The following is a 10,308-nucleotide window of genomic DNA, read 5'->3' as shown; positions in this document are numbered from 1 at the left end:
GACGGAGGGAGTATTTCTCTTGTTCTATACAAATATAAATAAATAAATGGGTATGAGTTTTAAATAATTATAATGTTGTACTATGTACTACTAAGTAATTATGAATGAATAAAATGACCGTGAATAAATTGTGATGACAAATAAATTTATGGTTTATGGAACGGCTGACGAACACAATCCATATTACTCCATTCGTTCCAAGGAAGATGACTCATTCCTTGTGCGACATGAGAATTTATACAACTTTATTTTATGTATAAAGTATAGAGAGTAAAGTAAGAGAGAAGTAATAATTCAATGGGATGGATGGAGTACTTACTTATGATGGGATTGACTATTAGGACAAAAATATTGATGATTAAGTAATATAATTATATAAATATGTACCATCACAAATATAAAATAAATCAACCTATGAATTGTTTTCACTACAATATGCATCTATATCTGGGGGCAGTGCTAAGTCAAAATTTTCACTATATAAGTACTCCATTTGGATGTAATTTACAACAAATAAACAACTCTTATATAAGAAATATAGAGAACTCTAATATGAAAAATACTCCATTTGGATGTAATTTACAACAAATAAACAACTCTTATATAAGAAATATAGAGAACTCTAATATGAAAAATAAAACAAATTCATAGAAAATACTATATTGCCTAAAATAAATAAGGCTTTACACCCAACATTGAGCACGCATAGAGTATGAGCTAAAAATTGGGAAGGATTTATAATTTGATCATTGATCACTAGTTTATGTCAGCAAGACGCTCATCTTACCAACTCAAATAATTTTATTGTAATATCAAATTTTTCATGAATAATTAAATTTATCTACAATCTTCTAATCGAAAACATTATTTAGAAATTAGAATCTTACTCAAATTTTAAATTAGCGATTTCCATTTTTCTACGTTGACCACCACATAACCCAAATATTTTTCAGTGTTCTCTCCCATTTGGAATTGTACAATTATTTTTCTCATGTTTTTTTTTTACGAAGACAGTGGCGGATACAGAAATTTTACTCTGGGGTACAAAAAATGTACGGCAAATAATCACGTCACCTATTAAAAATAAAATAATACTAACTATAAAAAAAATCTGTCCACCCAATTTAGTTGAGTCGTATTCCTTTTTAAGATGTCCCGACTTAGTAAAGTAGTTTTATTAGTAAAGAAACAAAACATATAGTTGCTGTTACTTTATTTTATATATCATACTATAATTGCTATTAACTCTACTTTATTCTCTTTTTTATTTTATTATATCTTCATTTATTTTGTATGACACAAATTTTTAATATTTATGCCCAAAAGAAACACTTTAATTAAATTAGGACGGAGAGAGTAGTAGTGTAACCAAATTAACAAGCTATATTCGTAAAAATGGCTACTATATCCGCAAAACGAAATAATAAAAAATAAAGTACTATAAAAATATACACACATACTAGAATTATTTTAAAACAATCATACTAAATCATTAAAAATATTATTGAAATAAAAATTAAATTACAAACTATCACATAAGAATATAATTCAGCTAAAAGAAAAATGCTATAAACCGCAATATAGATCAGATCAATTAAGCTCGAAAAAGAGGTGCAAAAGCTAATTGGAAAGAAAGTTACAGCAGGAGGAATTGAACACAAGTTTGAAGGAAGGCAAGTGGAGCACTAAACCACTGGACCACTAATGCTGTTGTTTATTACTACTACAATTATATATTAAGACAACTAAATATGGGGGTACAGTCGTATCCCCTTGCTCCCATGTGGCTCCGCCACTGTACGAAGATGCTATCGACCGAGAGAGAGTAATGTATGTATATAGGCCGTATAAATAGATGAAACATTGGTAGATTAAAACTCTAGCCTAATTACACATAAATACTCTTTGTCCCTCATCTCATTACATAGGTTATAAACTATATAATGCGAATAATATGCACCGTATAAACACGTGTATTTGAAGATTACATGGTAAGTCAATATGATATAATAGTAGTACTGTATTTTACTATTGCGATCTTATTATGAAAAAATAAAAATATAAGCACAGTTAGGGAGATATAATCAAGCATAAATAAAATAGTAATATAGTAAAATTAATCAATCACATAATGATTTTTTCCAAACATTGTTTTTTGTATTTTCTGTCTTGACCTAAAAAATGCATTATTTAATTGCTCTATTAATGGAATTGTACTTGAGATAATAGAGAGCGTACATTTCGCCATCAAGAATGTGGTCACGAATAGGGATGCAAATTGTGGATTATGATTTATGACTAATTTTTTTGAGAAAACAATACAACGAATCATTTATGTAATCGCGGAATAAAGCAATACAATCATACTACACGCTGTTTGGTAATTTGATAGAAAAAAAAAACGAAAGCTATGTTTTGTGGGCCCAAATAGGGGTGTCGAAGTATTAATAATGGGCATAGAAAATGCAATTGTTTGGTGAAGCTTTTGATTTTGAGTGGTTGGTATAGCGACTATGCACAATTGCAATACTACACACTTCCATTTTAGTTCATGCCATTATTGAATTATAAGTACATACAACCTAATCGACTCAATAATTTCTTTTATACAGTACTTTACAACCTTCATCTTTTGATTTTGTAATATTTCGGTCTCTTTCGTCCCTCACTTTGATATACTCCCTCCATTCGCCACTAATTGAGTCATTTTATTTTTGAACTCATTTTTTAAAAATGACAATAAATAGTAAAAATAGAGAGAGTGTAAATTGAAGCAAGTGACAAAATAAGGTGACTACGTTATTCTCTCTTATTTTAGTTTTTCTCTACTTTAATTATGTATTACTATTATATTTTTAAAACGAGTGCAGAAAATGAAATGAATTAACTAATCGTTGAACGGTGGAAGTACTAATTTATATAGAGTTAAATCACGTGCCATGCATTTACTACTTAGTTTAGATACCACATATTCTGGTCTTCACAACAGTAGTATATTTGAAAATAATTGTTTTTAGTTATATCTTCACATGTGGATGGGTCAGACTATATTCAATATACTTTATTCAGTAGTCAGACTATATTCAATATACTTTATTCAGTACACAAGCAATTATAATAGACATTTAAAGACGAAATGTTAAAATAAAGCATAATTCGATATAAATTTGTCGTGTTCAAAAATCTATATTTATAGCCTTATAATAACTTTGTGACAATATATTATATACTCTTGTGGACTATCCTATGAGTATTAATTGTTTGTACATGAAATCATACTATTATTGGTAAGAATTTAAAAAGTTATTTTAAAAAGTGGAATTGGAAGCATCTCTGTAAAAACTTATCAGAGCCAGGTTTCGATCCTGGGACCTGTGGGTTATGGGCCCACCACGCTTCCGCTGCGCCACTCTGATTGATGTTAAATTTAAGATATATTTGCAAAGATATGTAGGAGTTAGGACTAAGGTACACAAATAACTTCGATATTTAAGAAATCGTCTAATGCTTTAAGTCACACCGTAATATTTCGGTATATTCCCCTTACTTATTAGTGTACCTGTAACACCCCGAAAAAAAAAGAGAGAAAAAAAAAAATCAAATTAATCAAATTAAATCTTTTCCTAGTTGACTTGGTCACCAATATGCTTTAATTCAAATTTTAAATAAAGATTCCGCAGAGATTTTCCGCCTTCGTAATCTGCAAATAAAATACCAAACAAATCCAAATTAAACCAAAATAACGTAAGATAAAAAAAAGAAGAGGAATTCGAATCCCACTCTTATTTCCACGTTGAAACCGCCCCTCCTCACTCCCTAAATCTCTCCCATATCTATCAACCACCCCTCCCTCTATATTATTCACTTCACAATCAGTTTTTCTCTTATTCGTTCTCTGCAACAAGAACACAAGCTTTATTCTTCTCAACTTTAATTCAAGAAATCGAGAACTGAGAGATGATGGGAGATATAGGAGACGGAGAGGAGAGAAATCAGAGAGCAGCAGCAGCAACTAGGCGACGATAATTCTCAGCAGCGGAGGCGGAGAACGAGGCTGCTGGAGAGGACGGAGGCTGCCTGAACAGCGAGGAGTAGGGGCTGACCGCGACTTCGATGCGGTGACGGCGTCGGGTGCGAACGGCAGCGATGCGTTCTGACCGAGGGAGCAGCGACGCTGTCATCCGGTGTGTGAACAACAACAGCTGCTCAAAGCGGCGGCTGTGCGGCGATGGCGGCGGCTTCAGTCTTGCATCACGACCGAGCAGCAGCGGCGACGTGACCTCGGCTTTGGGCTGGATCGCGCACAGCCACGGCGGGAGAAAAACAGCAACGCTGAGAGAGATGTGAGATTGTGCTCTGATTTGGGAATTTGATGTGATACCTAACATGAGACGACAGCGATGGCGAGATCTGCTGGACGCCGGGGACACGAAGATGAGGAGCTTGCTGTTTTCTTGAAGAGAGATGATATGCGGCAACAGCTGCAGCATAGGGTGATGAAGATGAGGAGCTTGTTGTTTCTTGAAGAGAGAATTTGGTGACTTTTTTTTAGCGTGAAGAGAGAAGATGCGTCCGCCTCTTGAATAATCAAAATGGGTGTGACAAGTTTTGGGTCAATTAATTAATTTTAAGAGGCTTGGGCCTTGGTAAAGAATAAAGGGGCTGCCCAAATTGAATAACTAGAAAGTGGGCTAAGGAGAACACTCATGATGACGAAGGCTTTTTACGCACGCTTTTCGAGAACGGAATGAAACACAAGTTAAAGCTTTAAACGAACGAGGTGGGCTTTCAAACTAAAGTGTTTTCAAGAGCTTTCATTTTAATATATATTGGTTTGAGCATCATTTTATGTGACGAAATTCCTGAGATTACGATTATTACATGATTATGTGATTTATGTGCTTAAAGTGAAAGTGATTGTCATGTGTTGCGTTGTATAGCTTTTTTTGAGTGGTTGTGAATTGCTCGACTTGTTGATGTGATGTGAGACGATGCTCGACCTATGCAGAAAAATGATTTATGTTTCAAATACGTTTTTGAGGAAAATAAAGTTTGCAAAGGGAATATCATGCCATGTTTTTATTTTGAGAAATGCCTATCTGTTTGTTTAGCAAGAGAGTTGTCCCTACTAGACCTATTGAAATCGAATTCGGGTCTGACTAGGGAGTGAGTCCCTACTCAGGCTAGTGTACACCAATGGGGATCGTGAGCCATCTTTTGGGTCGGCCGGTCTAGTGATCGAGTTTGCGGCCACATTCTCATTCACAGGATTTTGATGTTGTTGAGATTGATGTTGATGTTGATGTTGATGATTGCTTAGTGGGGAGTGAGTCCCTACTATGAGTTTAATTGAATTCGGGTCCTAGCAAGGGTGTGTCCCTGCTTGGGCTAGTGTACACGATGAGGACTGTGAGTCATCGAACGGGTTGGCCGGTTTTCGTGCTCGTGGAAAGTGGCCCCCTTACACGGCACCCTAAAGAACAAATATGACAGTTTCTTAAGTAAATCAAGGGGAAATGATTGTGTTTTGAAATGACGAGGAAAAATGATTTGAGGATGAGTTGAAAGTTTGTGTTTGAGATATTTTTAGTGTCTCGGGCCTTTTCAAGTTAAAACTCCGAGGTCACTCAATGGTGGCATGATATAACTGTTTTTTTAAATTGTTTTGGCATTTGTTCACTGAGTACATCAAGTACTCAGCCCTGCATGTGTTTTCCCTATGTGCAGGTTGAGCGGTGACGAGCGCGATGGGTGTTGAGCAGAGCAGGTGAAGATTTGTGTTTGCTTTTAAGTGTTCCGAATATATTGTGTCTTCATACGTAATATTATTCTTCTCTCGAATGCTTCCGCTAAATATTGTTTCTTTTGAGTTCGTGTATTGTTGAGATATTTTCATTTGGAGTTGTTGATTGTTGAAATGATACTCTGATTTTATTCGGGCTATTCCCATTTGTTTCGAGCTATGGTCGAGTTGTGTTGTTTTTCCCTCTCTTCCCCGCTTCTTTAATCCTCCCCTAGTCGCGATCAACCGTGTTTTCTATCTTTAGAAAATGCGAGCGTGACAGTACCACAAAGATATCCAATTCTAATTTTTTTTCGATTATATATAAATAATCTAATGTTGCCAAATTGTTCACTGCACGTCAATTATTTAGACGAAAAATTAAGAGTGCAGCATTTTGTGAGTCTAAATATTGGTTTTATTAGAATACTATACGATTTTAAAATTGGGATATTTTTTAGAAAATAAAAGCTTTAGGATTTGGGCAATATAATAAGTGAGATAGTAAAAAATTTATTGATAGAAGTATGATTGTTTTGCATACTAGTAGTAGTAATTAAGTACTAGTAGTACTATTTAGCATTGAGAAGTTAGTGGCTGTAGAAAATAAAATTAGATTGTGAAGTGAAACGGTATACCCATCTTGGCAGTCGCCTAACTAAACAATATTATAAGAGCATCTCCAATGCTGACGGACGTCAAATAGCCGTCAAATAGCCTTCACACTGCCACATCATCAGCACTACAATTCTCCTGCCACATCAGCTTGCCACATCAACTGGACATCAAATAGCCATCAAATAGCCTTCACACTACCTATCCACATCACTAATAACAATTATATAATTTAATTTACACTTGTATCAACATACGGAATTTAAATTACGAGACAAATACGGAAAATTCGAATAATAATATTAAAATTTTTTTATTACATTAATATAAAAAAAAGTACAATAATTAAAAATATTACATTTAAAAAATTACATAAATTTGCATAAAAACTACCGCCTTGCAGTCCTCAGCGCCCACAACTCTTCAACTAAATCATTTTGCAGTCGAATATGAGCCTCCGTCTGACGCATGTCGGCATGTGCTTGGAGGAGGGCTTCTTCATCGTGCGGTACCCCACCTCGTACGTTGGCGGTGATGACGCCGTGGCTTGGACCTGCTTCATTATCGTCGGTGGCCCAATCAGTCAGTTGTACACCTTCATCTTCGACGATCATGTTGTGCATGATAATACAGGCATACATTATATCAGCAATGCAGTCGACATGCCACAAACGCGTTGGTCCCTTAACTGCAGCCCATCGAGCTTGAAGCACACCAAATGCGCGCTCCACGTCCTTTCGCGCCGACTCCTGCCGCGTCGCAAAGTAGACCTTCTTCGGCTCTGATGCGCACCGGATCGTCTTCACAAAGACGGGCCACCTAGGGTATATCCCATCCGCCAAGTAGTAGCCCATATCATGCTGGTTGCCGTTGGTGACAAAACTGATGGCCGGACCGACGCCCTGGCACTGCTCGTTGAAAAGGGGCGACGAGTTGAGGACGTTTAGGTCGTTGTTCGAACCGGCTATCCCAAAATACGCATGCCAAATCCACAACCGGTAATCAGCCACGGCCTCGAGGATCATCGTGGGATTTTTTCCCTTGTAGCCGGTCGTGTAAAACCCCTTCCAGGCAGCGGGACAGTTCTTCCATTCCCAATGCATACAATCTATGCTGCCTAGCATTCCCGGGAACCCGTGCTGATCCCCGTGCATCCGCAGCAAATTCCGACAATCTTCGGGGGTAGGCTTTCGGAGATACTGATCACCGAATACTTCGATCACGCCCTGGCAGAAATACTTCATACATTCGATGGCAGTCGTCTCACCGATGTGGAGGTATTCGTCCCACATGTCTGCCGCGGTGCCGTAGGCCAACTGCCTGATTGCCGCAGTGCACTTTTGAATAGGGGTGTGGCCGGGTCTGCCAACCGCATCGTGCCTGAAGCGGAAATACAGATATCGCTGCTCCAATTCGTTAACAATACGCATAAATAAGTCCCGCCTCATCCTAAAACGACGCCTGAAATGGTTGGCGTCAAAACGCGGCTCCTCTGCGAAGTAATCTGTGAACAGGCGCTGATGTGCAGCGTCATGATCACGATGCACCACTTGTCGACGGTGGACAACTGGTCGTGGGCGAGGTGCCGCCGGCTGCATATAACTCTGCATCCATCGATCAACCTCACGGCTCGTATAGGCATCAAGCTCTTCGTTCATCATACGCTCGTACTCATCCGCATCCCCACCACTACCACCGGCATTACTCATTTCTTAAATTGATCTTGTACAGAAAGTAAGGTAGAGAGAGAGTACTCGTTAAAACAAGTGGTGCGAATGAAAATGAGGTTCAACGCGCGTATATATAGTGTTTTGCGAAAAAAAAAAAAAAATATTTAAATCCGACGCCGGTTTGGCGCCGATCCGGGAGCCACAATGGCGCCCGTGAGGATCGGCGTGGGAACCGGCGTCAGCGCGGGAATCGGCATGGCGACGCCGATTTTGACGCCGATTTCGCCCACGCCGGTTCCAATGGTTCGGCGTCAAACCGGCGTGGGCGAAAAATCGGCGCTCCGGTGGTGACGCCGACCATTGGAGATGCTCTAACTAATACATGTTCGTTTTACTTTATTTTGCAGTCTGCACCTTTTTTTTAATACGGAGTACTATCATTTGAAGATGTTTAATTTGAAGAAAAGTACTCCAAAATATTTGATCACCAAGACTTGAGACTTCAAATTAACATCAATTGGTTGAAGTGTTAATTTTAGGTTTTCCGTTAAAACTTAAAATCCACTACTTACAAAGTATTAATAGCACACATATACTAGTATAAATTATCTTCAAGACTTCAACAACAAAATTTACCAAGTACTTACTATTTAAATTCAGTTATTATATCAAGTCAATTACTCCATTCTTACTGAACTTTAAAGTAGATAAATACACATCGATTGGTACTAACTACTAACCATGGCGGATCCAAAATAAAAAATCATGGGGTCGAACTGAATAATATGAGATATATAATTGAACAAAAATACATAAAATATAAATACCACAATCTTATGCTTGCGAGATAGTTGGCTTCTTCGGATATGCATTTTTTGGAAATGACTCAAAATCATGTCATTGGTAATAGTTGCAAACACCTCATTCTCGCTATACCATCGAACTGACGTTCAACCAGTCATCTCTCATCTTATTTCGCAACTCTAACTTAACAAATTTCTTTGCAGAAAACACTTTTTCAATAGATGTTGTTGCTACTATTAAAATTAAGTCCAATTTTATCAATCGATAAACCAATGGCAAAATCTTATCTTTCGTTATTTCAACCACCACATGAATTCCAATTATTTGTGGTTCTTGCTCAACATTAGCATTAAAAGAGCCAATAGAAACTCAAGGTATTTTCTTAAGAAATTTATCCATTAACCTAAAAATAAAGTAACATGATCAATACTTTTTAAAGTCGAACTTCTAATTTTTTGCACAAAACCTTTTGTATTCTCCTCTAATTGAATATACGAAACATATTACAGAATAAATGGTTTAATTACTGCTGTAGAGAGGCCCAATTAGTAAAGCCCAACTAGTGGTATTAAAATTTGTGTTTCTTTTTTTTTTCTGCGTAAAAGCGGCGACTGTCTGGTTTGGGGCAGGATCTTGGCGGCGTGGGGTCGGTGCTGAAGAAGGGTATTATCCGGCGATTCACCGAGGATGGCGGTGGGGTCGGCCGACCCCCTCTGACCCCACCTGGATCCGCCACTGACTACTAACCCCGTCCCATGCTATTCACACTTTTTCTTTTTTGGTGCATCCTAAACTACTTGCATTATTTATATTTTAATTAAGTAAAAATGAAGGTATTTAAATAAGATATTCAAATTAATTAAATTATTACACTTAATATATTAATTTAATTATAATAATTATTCAATCTTTAATTTACTATGAATAAAAAAATGTGAGTATCATGAGATAGAGGAAGTAATAATTTAATATAGACTACAATATTCCGGCACACATATTTGAATGTATTTCTTTCATACAAAAGTTCAATTGTCGGAGTCCTAACGTTGGTATTAATAATATTTACATTGTTTTCTACATATTTAAAGTTCATATTTAATAAATTAATACTTCATCCACACGTGAGATAACATATTTTTGTTCAGCATAAGCTTTCTATAGTTATTTTCTTAACAAAACTTACACATTAGAAGTCATTACTAAGATCATATTCGACTTCAATTATACACCAAATCTCAATTTTGGTGTAGAAAACTTTTCCAATCATAGTGTAATCCTAAACTCATTTTTTACATTTTTCAATGAAACAATATCAAATATGGGTTTACTATAAAAATTTTGTGAAACATATAGCAGAACTCAAAAAATGATGTAAAATTTAAATATTTAAATTTAATATTAAATGATAGATATAAAATTACTTTTTAATATGACATA

General features: G+C 36.4%; 1 non-coding gene across 1 annotated transcript; it reads right to left on the bottom strand.

Annotated features, from left to right (window-relative positions):
• Nucleotides 1-3,344: 3,344 nt before the first annotated feature.
• On the bottom strand, nt 3,345-3,416 carry TRNAM-CAU. Its single transcript has one exon. It is a non-coding gene; the product is annotated as a tRNA-Met (tRNA).
• Nucleotides 3,417-10,308: the final 6,892 nt, after the last annotated feature.

The sequence above is a fragment of the Salvia splendens genome, chromosome 9 (genome assembly GCF_004379255.2).
Source record: "Salvia splendens isolate huo1 chromosome 9, SspV2, whole genome shotgun sequence".
NCBI lineage: Eukaryota > Viridiplantae > Streptophyta > Magnoliopsida > Lamiales > Lamiaceae > Salvia > Salvia splendens.
This window is presented reverse-complemented; position numbering and strand designations above follow the sequence as displayed.